This window comes from Phacochoerus africanus, chromosome 14 (assembly GCF_016906955.1).
Source record: "Phacochoerus africanus isolate WHEZ1 chromosome 14, ROS_Pafr_v1, whole genome shotgun sequence".
In the NCBI taxonomy this organism is placed as follows: domain Eukaryota; kingdom Metazoa; phylum Chordata; class Mammalia; order Artiodactyla; family Suidae; genus Phacochoerus; species Phacochoerus africanus.
This window is the reverse complement of record NC_062557.1, coordinates 54,295,799-54,310,878: the sequence shown is the minus strand read 5'-3', so window position 1 is coordinate 54,310,878 and position 15,080 is coordinate 54,295,799. Positions and strand designations below refer to the sequence as shown.

The window sequence follows — 15,080 nt, the reverse complement described above, 5'->3', positions numbered from 1 at the left end:
TTCTATTGCATGTTACAGAAATGCCACTCAAATTGGCTTCAGATTAAAAAAGAAATTTATAGGTTGGTGTAACTGAAATAGTCACAGGTTATCAGCTTCAGGCACGATTTGATCAAGGGGCTTATACAGTGTCAGCAGTCTGATGTCTCTCTTTGCCTCCAACCCCCAGTCCTTTCCCTCTGTTCCCCATTAGCCCCTTTTCTTCTGAATGTCCTCTGTTCTCAGAGAGGTTTATCCTGTAGGGTGTCAAATGACCATCAGCAGCTTCAGGCTTGGATTCTATATAATACTGTTTCCGCTCCCCAGTAATTCCAACCAAAGTCCATGGATTGAATCTTTGGGCCACCTGCCCATTCCAGAACTAGTCATTGTGGCCAGGGGGATAGACTGTGCTCCTGGGAGAAGTGAGGGCTGCTTGTCCCCACAAACTGGGATGACACAGCTGGGGAAAGGTGTATCCTCAAAGAAAAATCAGGGTGTTCTCACCAGAAGCAGGGGTGTGTGTGACTGTGGGGCAGGCATGCAGATCAGGTAACTGTCACAAGTTGCTTCCAGTCTGGTGGTTCCTGAGGTTGGTAAGATGCCCTTGGAGCCCGGGTTGGTTTCCAGGCCCCAGATCACCCACAGTGTGTTTGGAGATGTCAGCTCATGCCACTGAGGCTTTCCCTCTGCCACAAGAATCCAAGTGTGAAATCCAAGTATGAAAACCAGACGTGCAGCCCCACACGTGGTCACGGGAGATAGAGAAGCGGAACCCAGAGGTCCCAAAAGAGGGGGGTCAGGTGAGAGCCGAGAAGCTCTGTGCCCAGTGGCGGTTACTGTTTGTATTAGAAAATCCCATTATCAAGGCATCTTTGCACTTTGGTTGGCATTTGCATGACTAATGTTGGCTCTAGTGAAAACCGTGCTTGGGAAATGGGAAAGGGAAGCGGTGCTGGGTGCTCCCGCCACAGTGGGGCTCTCTCTTTAGCAACCGTCTCTGGAGGGAGGTGACTCATGGTGATGACTGAGCAACAGAGGAACTGCTGTGGCCACAGGAACAAAGCACACCCCCCCCCACCCTTTCTCCGCCCCTTGGAGGTGGGGAGCCCTGGGCCCCAGGTCTTGAAAGAGGCATTTCGCCAGGGAAGATGCCCGGCAGTTGAGCTGTGCTAGGTGGTGGTCAGGAAACTGTCACAGGGAGCAGGTTAAAGGAGAGGTGACGCGCTAAGAGTTCCCGAGCCAGAGGTGCAAGTTCAGCCCCCCTCAGTGTCTTGTCTTGTTAACTGAGTGATTTTGGGCTTGTCACCCTGACAGAGCCTCAGGGCCACCTGGCGTCCAGTCCCACCCAGCACCGCCGCTTATGAGCCCTCAATGCATGCACATGCCTGGGCAGGCTGCTAACTCTGTGCACCTCAGTTTCCTCCCCTGTGAAATGGGTATACACATCTCCCTCGCCTTACAGCATTTCCGTTGGAAGTATCGCAAAGGTGAAAAAGCATTCAATACACGTAAACGTACAGGTCCGCATGCTATAGTCCAGCCCACCTTAAACATGCTCTGAACGTTTGTGTTATCTTAGAGTTGGGCAAAATCATGGAACACAGAGTCTCTTTCATAAATTGTTGACTACCTCATGTCACGGATTGGATGCTATACCGCAAGTGAAAACCAGAGTGGTCGCCTGGGTCCAGTGTGGCTGTACGTTTACCTTTCTGATTGTGACCGTGGGGCTGACCAGGAGCCGTGGCTCCCCTGTGCGAGGCCGAAAAAAGATCCAAGTTCAAGATACAAGGTCTGGTTCCTACTGAATGCCTCACGCTTTCTGACCATTGTAAAGTTGAAAAATCCTGAGCAGAGCCAACCTAAGTTGGGGCCCATCTGTCCCCCTAGGACCTCCCTCCAGGGCTGCGGTGGAGAGTGAACGAATGCACATGTGTTAACTGATGAGAAGATTCAGGCACGTTGTGTCCTGTGAGGTGTTTACCGCTGTGCTTGTAATGATCTGAAAGGGAAGGTGATGCGTCACCTGTCCCCAAAGTTGGTGTGGGTGTTAGATGATGTGGCCAGTGTCTAGAGCTGGTCCTCATCCTCTCCCCTCGTTGGACTTGAGCTCCCCATGGACAAGGTCCTTCTTTCTGGGCCGTTGTGGTTTCCGGGTCCAGAAGGCTGTTTAGAGCATACAAGATGCGTGGCAAGCGTTTGCAGGACAGACCCGTGGACACAGTGTGTGCTGTGTAGCTGACATCTCGTGCAGGGGGTCCCCGGGCCCCGCGTATCTCACAAGTCATGTCAGTTTCACTAGAGCCACCGCTTCCATGCTTTGAGGCAGAGATGGTGGCTTTGGCAGAGAAGGCGGGATACTTGCCACAGAGGTGTTCAATCAGCACTTGGTTGTGCGGAGCAGAGACCAGAAAGCCAGGCTTGTCTGGGCTGTAGGGGACAGGGACCCCTGGGTGTGGGACATGGATACACTCTGGGTGCCCCTGTGCCTCTGGTCATCCTTGGGATGGACGTGGGAGGGAGCAGGAACTTCTTTTGTCAAAAAGACAAAAAGGTGGTGTTAGCAGGTCCTGCCTGCCTGTGCCTGCCAGGGGACGGTTCACCAGAAACCACCACCGAGTCACTCTCCAATCCTGCGCCACAGCAGCGACCTGAACTGCTGCAGTGACAACGTGGATCCTTAACCTGCTGTGCCACAAGAGAACTCCTTCTGTTGCCTCCCTTTTTTTTTTTTTCCCCCCATTTTAGGGCTGCACCTGTGGCTTAAGGAAGTTCCCAGGCTAGGGGTCGAATCAGAGCTGCAGTTGCCAGCCTACACTGCATGCAGATCATGGCAATGCCAGATCCTTAACCCACTGAGCAAGGCCAGGGATTGAACCTGCATCCTCACGGATACCAGTCAGGTTCTTAACCTGCTGAACCACAACAGGAACTCTTGCTTCCTCTTCTTGACCCACTCTGGGGAACCCAGCCAGCAAGGGGCCCACGGGGCGGGGTGGAGGTTGCCGTTGTTGGAGAGCATCCTTTCTAGGTGGCACCTGGGTACCCAGAGGAGCCCGGGGGCTGGAGGGCATTTGATGTGGGGACCAAGATGTGCAGGGTCATCAGGAGTCCTCATCAGCTGCTCAGCCCTCCCGGTGGCGGCAGCGGCAGAGGGCCAGGGGGAATGGGCATCTGAGCTTGCTAATTCAGGGATTTCTGAGGCCAAACAGCACCCTGACGGCAAAGCAGAATTAGCCACGTCATCTGAAGTGATTTACCTAAGGAGATGTAAATGATGTATGTTCACTGCGTTCATGTGTCTTCAGTGGGCAAGATGCATTTTACTTGTTTTTAAAGTCTGCGTCTCTTTTCCGTGTTATCAAAGAAGAATTATTTGAGGTTGTGGATTAGTCGGTTGGTTCTGGATGCTTCCAGAGTCATTGATGGTTCTGGTTCTGGAATAGTTACAGAATCCACTTAAAAAATATTGACCAGAGTGGTAAATATGCCTTCTCGATTGTGAGTCCGGGCTTCTGTGTGACCTCCAGAGGTCCTGTGGTGGGTCTCTCTGTGGAAATGGACTTGAGCCAGGGTCACTGGGAACCAACTAAGTCCTGGTCAGTGTCAGGCTGGACCAGGGTTTCTCAGCCCTGGCACCGTTTGCGTTTGCGGATGAATGGTTCTTTGTTGCGGGCAGGGGGTCCTGTTTAGCAGATGCCAGTGGTAGCCAAAATCAGGATTCCCCCACCACCACCCTGCAGGGTGTTCAGCTCCTTGTTCCTGGATCCTTAGGTCACATGCTGAGGGGGAATTGAGATGGCGGTAAAATTAAGATTGCAAATCCACTGACCTGGAGGTGAGGAATAGCTTAGATGATCCAAGTGGGCTCAGTATGATCACCAGCGTCCTTCTGGTAGACGAGGGAGACGGGAGAGACAACCAGAGAGACGACAGAATGAAGAAGACGCGACCCACCACTGCTGGCTTTGAAGATGGGGGAAGGGGCCGGGACCCAAGGGGTGCAGGTGGCTTCTGGAAGCTGAAAATTAAGAGAAGGAAACAGAGTCTCTGCAGGAACCTCCACAAGGAACGTGGTCCTGTGAACACCTTCATTTTAGTCTGGCGAGACCCATTTCTGAACTACAGAGCTCTAAGGAATTGGTCTGAAGTTTGTGGTCATTTGTTACAGCGGCAGTAGGGAACTGATACACTCGCATCTCTCCCACCCTCATGTGACAACCCGTAAATGTCTCCAGACGTCGCCAAATGCCCCCTGTGGGGCAGAATCGCCTCCGGATCAGAAACACTGGCTGTGGGGACCGCCGTGCTCAGAAACTGGGAGAGGAAGGAGTTTCTCTCCTCTGTGATGAGAATGAGGCCAGGAGTGGGTGCACCCAGCGTGGTTGGCTCTGTGCCCCGCGTGGTTCTCTCTGGGAGGGAGGAACCAGGGTGTAAAAGAGGGCAGGGGTGGGGGCACAACTGCCCTCCCTGAGTCTCCTGGAGCTGTCACACTGCCAACAATGGCAGTGTGCATATCCGTATGAAAGTACAAAAGAAGCTGCAGCATAAAAGAGAATATAAAAACTCAATAAATGTCAGCCAAAGCAGCATTGTTCCCAGGGTCCTTGGCAGGCAGGGACAGCACGCCGGTCACCCCTGGCACTCACTGTGGGCACCGTGGGCGGTGGGGAGAGGCCAGGGAGCCCAGCCTGCGCTGGGAGCCACCAAGCCAAGGCTCTGGGCCAAACACACCACCCCAACCCTGATGCTGTAATTCCGTTTGTTTTGCCCACTATGAAATCCATGTGGTTCTGATTTCTTTATGATCCGCTATCTCCGTGTGGCTTCAGAGTCAGAATCCACGCGAAGCGGCTTTGAAGTTGTTGTTTGAGGACGTGGGGCTTTTCCAGGGTTCCCGGGGGCAACCACACGGGTCCTGTTTGCTTCGAGCCGCGCTCCAGGAGTTGAGGGTGGGAGGTGGGCTGGCGGGAACGGGGCCAAGTCAGCAGGGGCAGAGCCTCTGGGGCAAATTTGTGCAGCCCAGGGCCTCTCCCTGCCCATCAGACTTGGTGGCAAGGACTCTTCACCCAGACCTCCTGTGAAACACCACCTGGTCCCATGTCGGTTGTGGCCTCGGGTCGTCAGATGGAGGTGTGGCTCTTGGCGCCTCCTTGAGGGCCGACAGCCGGCCGTACTTGGGGGCAGAGTACAGGCAGAGGCAGGGCGAGAAGAAAAGAAAAGGGGAGGCCAGTGAACAAGTCGTGTGGAGACATCACTTGCATCCGTGGCTTTGATACAGAGCCCCAAACCATTCTGTGATGGGCTGGCCTTAGCTGGATCTACTTGGTGTGTGGAGGCCGTTGGCTCCCAGGTTTCAGCATGCGTCAGAACCACTCACCCAGAGTTTCTGATTCAGGAGGGCTAGCGTGAGACCTACAATCCGTACTCTGGAACACACTCCCAGGTGATGCTGCTGGTGCCAGGTTGAGAACCATTGGTCTAGAATGAGAAGAGGGTCTTTGTAACTGAAAGGGGTCCGAGTAACGAGTGGTTCTCAGAGCTTTACACTTTCGTGGTGAGGACCCCACTTTTAAAAATTGAAATACAGTTAATTGACAATACTAGTTGCAGGTGTACAACATAGTGATTCAGTGTTTTTGTAGCTTATACTCCATTGAAAGTTGACATGAAATAATAGCTGTATTTCCCCGTGCCGTATCCTTGTGGCTCGTGAGGACCCCACCTTTTTTGGCCATGCCCATGGCATGCGGAAGTTCCTGGGTCAGGGATCGCACCTGTGCCACAGCAGTGACAATGCCAGATCCTTAACCCCCTAAGTCACCAGGGAACTCCCAGGTCAGGACCCCGCTTTTGGTCTGGATGTGAGGAAACAGCATCGTCATTTGTGATTTTTTTTTTTTAATTTTTCAAGGTGAAAGTAGCATTTATTTTAATTTTTGTCATATACGGAAATTGACCTTGTTTGGTGTACAGTTCTTTGAATTTTAACACATATTATAGATTTATGTAGTCACCACCTCAACTGGGTTATGGAAGTTTCATCACCCCCAGATCCTCCTTCCTGCCCTTCCTTTTGCATTCACGCCCTCCCTGCCTGACTCCTCACGGGCCATCCATCCCTCTGGTTTTGTCTTTTTGAGAATGTCATATAAAGGGAATCCTACAGAGGGTAACCTTTTGAGACTGGCTTTTTTTTTTTTTTCTTGTGTTTTTTTAGGGCCCCTCCCGTTGCATATGGAGGTTCCAGGCCAGGGGTCTAATCAGAGCTCTAGCTGCCGGCCTATACCACAGCCACAGCAATGCAGGATTCGAGCTGCGTCTGTGACCTACACTACAGCTCATGGCAACACCGGATCCTTTACCTACTGAGCCAGGCCAGGGATCAAACCCACAACCCCATGGTTCCTAGTCGAATTCGTTTCCACTGCGCCATGACAGGAACTCTGAGACTGGCTTCTTAACATCTATGAGGTGGATCAGGCTGTGGCATATATCAGTTGTGCATTCCTTTGTGTTGGTAAGTGGTATTCCATTGCATGGATGTACCATACATTATTCCTTAGTTGGGGGTTTTTAGGAATAAAGCTGCTATGAACATTCATGTGTAAGACTTGGTGTGGACAATATTTTCATTTCTCTTGGGTACATACCTAGGAGTGGGATTGCTGGGTCATATGGTAAGTGTATGTTTATAGGAGACTGCCAAATTGCTCTACAGAATGGCTGTACCATTTTGCATCCCCCCCAGCAGTGGATGAGATTTCCAGTTGCTCCGTATCCTTGTCAGCACTTGGTGTTGTCAGTCATTTAAATCTTATTCATTTGCTTGTTTTTGTCTTTTTAGGGCTGCACCTGCAGCATATGGAGGTTCCCAGGCAAGGGAATTGGAGCCACAGCTGCCGGTATACACCACAGCTACAGCAATGCAGAATCCAAGCCCTGTCTTCAACCTACAGCACACAGCTCACAGCAATGCCAGATCTTTAACCCACTGAGCGAGGCCAGGGATCAAACCCGCAACCTCATGGTTCCTAGTTGGATTCGTTTCTGCTGCGTCACAACGGGAACTCCATGTCAGTCATTTAAATTTTCGGCGTTCTATGGAAAGACAAGCAGATCCTACTGTGTAGCACAGGGCACCATAGCCAATCTCTATATGGAAAGTAATTAAAAAACAGTGTATATGTAGGTATAACTAAGTCACTTTGCCATACTGCAGAAATTAGCATAACACTGTAAATCAGTACACTTTAACAAAAATAATGATGATGATGATGTTTTAGTCATTCTGGATCATGTCTGATTTTTGAATGTGTAAATGAGTTGCAGAAAGCCTCCCCTGTCTAAGGCACCTGGCCTCTTGGTGGCTCCTTGAATAACTAGAATCCAGACCTTTTGACATGAAGGCTCTGAACATCATGAGATGTTCAGATGGCTGTGCTGAACAGGACTGGCAGAGGGTTATTCCACGAGCCAGACTGGGAACCACTAGCTTCCGTGTGCGACTAGAGGCTCCAGCACTGTGTAGCAGGGTTAAGGCATATGCCCAAGGACTCAGGAAACAAAGTCAAAAAAGGAAGTGAGAAAAGAAAAAAAAATAAAAAAGCATATCCTAGAAAACCAGAAGTGGGAGGCACAAGGCTCCTTCTCCCTGCCTTTGTGCCCCCTTATTTTTAAATTGGGGCCCAGAGAGGGGAAGCAGCCTGCCAAGCATCACTCAGCTCACTGGTGCCTCTCAACTCTTTGCCTGTGGCCCACAGTTGGCAGAAGCCACCTTTGTTTCCAGAAGCTTCCTTGGGAGGAACACCCGGGCCACCGGCTGCTTCCCCTCGGTGCTTGAGGAGTAAAGATTGTGCGACACGGCATACCTGGTCAAGGACATTGTACTCCCTCAGTGTCTTGGCCTCAGGCCTGCTCTGGATGGGAGTTGGCTTCAAGACGGAGCTTGTGCAGGGGGCCACGGCCACAGGGGAAACCAGAGCGAGTGACTTCATGGGGAGGAGGTTGACGGAGGACCAGGCCCTTCTCTGGAAGCCGTCCCACCCACCCTCGCGGGGGACGCGGCCCAGCTGCCCTGGAAGGCTGTGGACATGCTTTCCCCATTGCAGAATACTTCTTCTGAATATCATTTGTTGGGTTGCCACGGCAACGTCAAGTCTATTTTAACGCTAACCTGCGTGGCTGCAACTTTCTATATATAAATGCTGCTTTGCACAGTGAATTAGCTGATGCCACGGGGGAAGCAGCGGATGTGGGGACAGTGGCAGAAAATGACTAGCGGGTCAGCTTTGCAAGAGGAGGGACTGTGGGGCTGAGGTGAGTGGGCACCCTGGGCGGTGCTGGTTATCTTCGGGGCAGGTGCTGGGAGCTCATTGGAGCAGGGGGAGAGCGAGGCAGTGGCCACACCTGCCACACCTGCGGGAGGGAGGGAAGCCCTTCCTGGATGGCCTCAAGCTGAGTGGGGTGATTCTTCTGTTTCCCCACGGATCTCCCACCTCCTTCCTTCAGCGCATCTGGGCGACATGGGGACCTGAGGCCTCGGAAAGAGGAGCCAGGGTGGTGCTGCAGTGAGCTGTGTGTGCAAAGTGAGTTTTCATTGCTTCCTTTGACCTCAGTGCTTGGGGCTGGATCTTCGCCGCCTCTGTTTTACCTATTCTTCCTTCCCAGGTGTGGCTCCCTGTTGGGGCCAGACGGCTGATCCTGGTAGTAGTGGAATACCTCGGAGAAGCCCAGAGTACCTCGGGAGTCAGCAGGTTCAGATCCCTCAGCTCTAGATGAGGGAGCAGCCCAGAGAGGTCTGTGCCCTGCAAAATGTCACACAGCTAGCCAGGAAGAGAGCAGGACAGGACCAGGTCCCCAGGGATCTCAGGCACCTCTGCCTTGTGCGGGCACTTCCGTCATCGGGGGGGTCAGGATGGCAGCGGGTGTACACACCAGACTTAGCAGGGGATGCAGAGAGGGTGGCCCAGTGGGGGGTGCTCCTTTATCGGGTCACAAGTTGGGGGGCATGTAAGGAACACAGACTTATATAACAAGATTAGAAGCCACTGAGGTTTCTGGAAAGAGCTCCAAAGCTGGAATCTGGGAACCTGGGATTCATGTGGATTCACCACTTCCCATGTGACAACTGTGTCCACTTTTCGGAGGCTCAGTTTCCCCACTGATCTTTTGCCCAGCAACCTGGTTAGGGGGCCAGGGTCAGAGCTGATGTGAACCCGCAGAAGGCAGCATTTGGGCCCCATGGGGGGGTGACACAGCTGAGGTCGGAGTGCTTTGGAAGCCATTAGGCACTTCCTGCCCCCCTCCCTCTCCAACCGGGCAGAGAGAGGCTGTCACCAGCCCAAGGGCTTCTTGTGGAGACTGGGTTTCGGCAGTGCCTTGAAACACAGTACAATTTTATTGTCCTTGAGAAAGTCTCATTCCGGCTCCCTCCTCTGTAATATCAGACATTCGACAAATAGTTGAAGTGCACTGGATCCAAAGATTCGGACTCTGTTCTTGGAAAGAAAAAGTTTCTGTAGTTATAACCCTGAGTGCCGAACAGTCTGTGGGACTGGGAGCTTGGACATTGGGAACCCTTGGCTCTACCGGGGTGAGCCAAGAAAAGGGGAGCTTTTGTAGGAATTTAGGATGCACAAGGAGGGGGATTTTGCAAAAGAGAATCGGGACCAGGTCATGTTTCTTGAAGCAGGAGTCCTGAGCCACACCGTGCATGTGATCTGTATTAACCAGCATGGAAAATAGAACGGGCAGGCAGCGGAGTGCGTTGCATGCAGAAAAGCAAGCAGTGCTACGTGAACTTTTGCTTTGCATGTGTATTGGGTTGTGAGGAAAACGTGCTTTTCACTGTGGGTCAGACTTTCCCAAAAAATGACAACTGCTGGCCTTGAGTGGTGACCCGGCCTTGAGTGGTGACCCAACAAGGTTGAAGTCGCCTGTGGATGGCTGGGGATTTCCTCTCCCGGGAAAAGCTGGGAGGAGGAAGGCAGGGCTCTTGGGGTAGGGATGGGGTGGGGGACCGACCCTATGCCAGCGGCGTTTTGAGAAGCTGGCGTGATGCAGTGTGCAGCTCAGACAGGGACCGGCAGGCTGGTTGGGAAGCATGAGGTCTGGGGGCCAGAGGTGGCAATTTTTCTCCCAGGGCCTGAGATCCGAGGTCGCTGTGGGCAGATTGAGAGGAATGTCTGGGATTCCTTCAGCGCCTGCCCGCTCCTGCTGCTCTTGCCCTGGCCCAGAGCCCTGTGGGTTTGGAGCCCCCACTGCTTTCACAGGGGACAGACCTGGCTGCCCTCCCGCCAGGACCCTGCCCTAAGGGTACCGGCTCCTGGCTGTTCAGCATGTGCCATCTCCAGTACATGGAATCTCTGCTCACCGTGGTGTCTGTGTCACCTCACTTTCCTCCCCAAGGATGCAGCTCTGCCCTCCCTGATGCTGCTGTGCGTGACTCACTTTCTCGGTTCCCTCCAAACGCCTTCTCTGCCTGCCTATGCAGCCGGTGGTGCGTGCCTCACTCCTTACGCTGTGTCGGCTTCCTCGCCGCCCCCTTCCCTTCCAAACCTTCTCAGCAGCTGCCGGGGTAGCACTTTTCCATAGACGGAGTGGGACAGACTCTCCAGCATTCCTTCTGGCCCCGAACCTTGTCTTAGGCTTCCCTTCCAAGAAAAGCCGGACCTGGGCTGGGCGCTCAGCTCTGGGTGAGATGGAGTTGGCCACAAATCTGTAGCCTTTGGGAGGTGTGTCCTGATACCCCGGGAGCTGCCACTTAACTCACCCACCAAGAGATGCTGGGAGTAAGAGGTCTCAGCCAGAGGGTGGTTAATATAGGGTAAAAGTGCTAATTATCCTCTTAGTCCAGGATGGTGGTGTTCAATTCTTTAAAACAAGGGCGCTCTCTCTACAAATGACTGCTTATATCGATACCCAACAATTAAAACCAGGAGTTGCCCACTGGTGGCCAATGGGAAAAGTCAGGTGCACAACGGCAGCGGGGTTGGTGGTGGTTGTGTTTTCGTTTTTGCCTGTGGTTTCATTTAAAATGTTCTGAGTTGGTTGCCAGCATCTGTAACTCAGCAGATTTCACATTAAAAATTCAGATCCCTCAGGGTTCTCTTGCAAAAATGAGTAGTTTGTCAACACAGAGTCCGCCGTCCTACATGGCAGCCATATGCCGATGATGGTGAACGGTGGGCTTTCCAGTTTGCCACAGTCCCCACCCATCCCTGCTGGTCGTCAGCACCAAGAGCAATAATGGAACAGTTGCCAATATTCACGTGATGTGTGATGTTTTTCTCACCGTTAGGAAATACAAAATAGACCCTGCACCCATGTCTATGAAAAGAGGGAAAGCGAGAGGGCCACACACAGTTTTCAAGAAGATCCTACAGAGTCTCTTTCTGAAAGTGAATTTACTGGCCCCCTAACGATTAATTTTTAAGGAACAGAGATAGATTTAGAACAAGTGCTCTCCCCACCCCCCGGCCCCCTCAAAATCAGTGGTTCTCAAAGTGGGATGCCTCAATCAGCAGCGACATCACTTGGGGTCTTGTTAGAAATGCAGACTCTGGAGTTCCCGTCGTGGCGCAGTGGTTAACGAATCCGACTAGGAACCATGAGGTTGCGGGTTCGGTCCCTGCCCTTGCTCAGTGGGTTAACGATCCGGCGTTGCCGTGAGCTGTGGTGTAGGTTGCAGACGCAGCTCGGATCCTGTGTTGCTGTGGCTCTGGTGTATGCCAGTGGCTACAGCTCCGATTCAACCCCTAGCCTGGGAACCTCCATATGCCACGGGAGTGGCCCTAGAAATGGCAAAAAGACAAAAAAAAAAAGAAAGAAAGAAATGCAGACTCTTGGGTGTTAGCCAGACCTACTGATTCAGAACTGTGGCGGGTGGGGCCCCGCGGTCTGTGTTCTGATGTAGCTGAAGGCTGAGCACCACTGCCCGGAGACTCAGAACTCAGGGTGCCAGCACCTGCTTCTGTTGCTTTCCATCCTCTTAAGACTCTGAGGGGAGGAAGGGCCGGGATCTCCAGCCAAAGAGAAGGCTTCACCTGGACACCACTCCAGGCCGAGTTCTGCGTGTGCTTTGAGGCCTGGAGGAGCCCTTCTGCTTTCGGGATCTCAGCAAACCCCGCCTCCCTTTTGTCCAGCAATTCTATCTTTGGGTCCCTGTGGGGCCACAGGGGTGAGGAGTGCTGGTGCCCTCGACTGCTGGGGCGTTAGATGGTCACTGGGCTCTTTTCCCTTGGGAGCAGCAGAGGGGACCCCAGCAAACAAGGCCAGGCAGTGAATCACATCCAGAGGGAGCGGATGGGCTGCTCAGGCTTACGTCAGAAATGCCCAGGTCCTTAAGTGAGAAGAATATCCCTGTTCTTTAAACACTTAGAGGGAAGAGCCAGTCCCACAGGGACATTTTAGAGCCGCCCTTGGTAACTCGGGCAGCTGTAATCACAGATGATCCCTTGGCTTTGGTCCACTTTCTTTCTGGCTAAAGGCTTTAATGGCTTCAGTGGACAGTCTACGTGAGCCAGGAGAGAGTACGTTTCTTCCCTGTGGATTTTCTTGGCCGGCCCTAGGCCCGTGAGAGGCTTGTTTCCGAGACGCCAACCAGGCCAATGAGGACTTGCCTCCTGACCCATTTCGTTCAGTGGTGATTTGGGGGCCCTGATGGCATTTCAGTGTGTAAGACCCCTCCCGGTGTAAAATAAACATACGGGCAGTACTTCTGCCTCTCTCTTCCTGCTCTCCTTTCCCCCTACCTTGATGCCCCATGACCCTGGGAAAGTAAAAACATGCTTTCTTTTTTTTCTTTTCTTTTCACTCCTGCGCCTGTGGCATATGGAAGTTCCCGGGCTAGGGCTCAACATGGAGCTGGAGCTGCTGGCCTGCACCACAGGCATAGCAATGCCCGATCTGAGCCACGTGGGTGACGACACCACAGCCCAAAGGAACGCCGGACCCTGTAACCCACTGAGCGGGGCCTGGGCTGGAGCCCACATCCTCATGGATGCTAGTCAGGTTCTTAACCCACTGAGTCACAATAGGAACTCTAAGAAACCCGTTTTCTTAGTGGGCTGACAATGTAATCAGAGGCAGGAGGAACGCCGCTGATTCAACCCATAACCGTTCAGTGCGTTTTCTATGTCTGGGGACAGATTTAAGAAGGACATGTTTGTGTGGTGCGGGAGCGCAGGGGTGAGGACAGCTCATCATTGACCCCTGAGCAAGAACAGCCGGGGAGGTGGGGAGTGGGCCAGCCCAGGGGGAGGGAAGATGGGATTGGTGGGGAGGGGGCTGTGTCTCCCAGGAGACAGCAAGGAGTGAGGCGTCTGGCCCACCAGACAGAGCGGGGTGGGTCCCCATCCGGGCTGGAGTGATGAACCCATGCTGAGCCTTGATTCATGGAGGATTGGAGGACGGCCTGGAGTCGGGAGGAAATGCATTAGCCTTCCTGAGACAGGACATCAGGTCCAAACCAGTTCTGTGTCTTGTTAGCGGTAAGACTTTGGTTTATTCGATTACAAAATGAAAATAAAAATACTTCTCTTCCAGGATTCTTCTGAAGGTCAAATAAGCTACAGTAGCTACAAGTTCCTGGCCCAGAATAGACAGAAAGCACGCCAGCAAGGAAGCACCGTGGGAAAAGACAGGAACTAAAGGTGTGAGGTTCAGGCCGTGGGATGGACTTCGGTGGGAGAGAGACCCCTGATCCTTTGTCCTTCTTATTATCCAGCCTGTCTCCGTTGTAGGAGCATGAATTTGGGGTAGGGAGTGTTCTCTCAAAGTGTCCTTAGTGATGGCAACAGTTCAAATGAAGGTGGACACAGGCTGCTTGGGAAGGTTGCCAGGCCCCGGATGGGGGCTCACAGCTCTTGTCTGGTGCCACATCTGATTCCTGGTCACCGTCTTTCTGGTCACCCTGGTGGACATGGGTGTTTTCTGGTCTCTTCCGATGTTCCCCCAAATCCCAGTCTTGCCCTCCCCATGCTTGGTGATGCCACGCAGTGGAATCTCACACGTGCCATTCTGTGTCAGGAAGGTCAGAAGGTGTCATTCTGAGAGGTTAGCCCGCAGGCCATGCCACAGGAGTGACTCAGCGCCGGGGACCGCTGATGAGTTTTCTGAAAGGTCGCTCCGAGATTTACTGCGGATGGGACAGCACGGGGCACAACTGATATTTGCAGAGTTTCTTCCATCCCTTCGACCTTCTTATGTAGTCTTTGCAAGAATTTTGTGCCGTCGGTGGTGGTATTTCCGTTTTTATGTGGAAAAGAAAACAAGAGGCCCGTTCAAAGAAGTGAAGTGACTTGCTTGAGGTTATACGGGGGCTGAGCGGCGGAACCTGTGCTTGAACTTCCTCTGCCCAGCGGACGATTAGACGCTGCGTTTGGGGACCAGCAAAGGAAGGTCTCTGGGCATTCGAGCGGTTTGTGGGGTTGCACCTTCTGTTTCGTATCCATGCCCACGGCCTGATGCATCGTGCCCAGCTTGTTTTGGGAGGCCCTGTCCCAGAGTGGAAGCTGTGGTTCCTCGAAGCCTCTGGAATCTTCCAAGCCTCCTTGTTGGAGTGGCGCGTTGCATTTCAATGAGAGGAAAAAAATAAGCCAGAGGAGTTGCCAAAAGGGAAAATGAAGTGCGTCTCTGTCTCCTCTTTGTGTGCACAGATGTTTCCTCCCTGGGCCCCCCACCCCACCCCCTTCCCGGGGGCTCCCGGGCCGCAAACAGATGGGAAGGGACCCGCGCTGGAGCAGAGAGCCAGACGCACTGGCAGAGGTCGCCGTGCCCAGGACTGCGGGGGCGGGGGCGGGGGGGCGGGGGCGGGCAGCCCAGGGAGAGGTCCTACGTGGGGTTTGGTTTCTGCCATGCCCTCCGGCCTGAGCTAGTGCCCCAACCGTGACTGAAGCACCAAGGTTTAAGGCGGCCAAAGAGCAAGGAGGAGGAGACTCTGGGGACCGAGAGCCTTTGGCATCTGCTCTGCGCTGAGCCTCAGTTTCCCCATCTGTAAAGGGGCAACATGGGATCAAGGGATCTCTGCGGTTTCTGTGTTAGCTCTGTGTTGGTGGAGGAAGTTCTTCACTGTTGCTCATTTCGTCTTCATCTGG

At 53.1% G+C, this 15,080-nt stretch overlaps 1 protein-coding gene across 3 annotated transcripts in view; it reads left to right on the top strand.

Annotated features, from left to right (window-relative positions):
- Nucleotides 1-15,080, top strand: part of GAS7 (growth arrest specific 7) — a 219,529-nt gene that overhangs the window by 99,066 nt on the left and 105,383 nt on the right. The window contains exon 1 of one of the 3 annotated variants that reach the window (XM_047757253.1): nucleotides 8,280-8,301. The exons of the other annotated variants lie outside the window; for them this stretch is intronic. The gene's annotated coding sequence lies outside the window, so the exon portion shown is untranslated. Of the gene's footprint in view, nucleotides 1-8,279; nucleotides 8,302-15,080 lie in introns of those variants that run through there. 3 annotated transcript variants of the gene reach the window in all.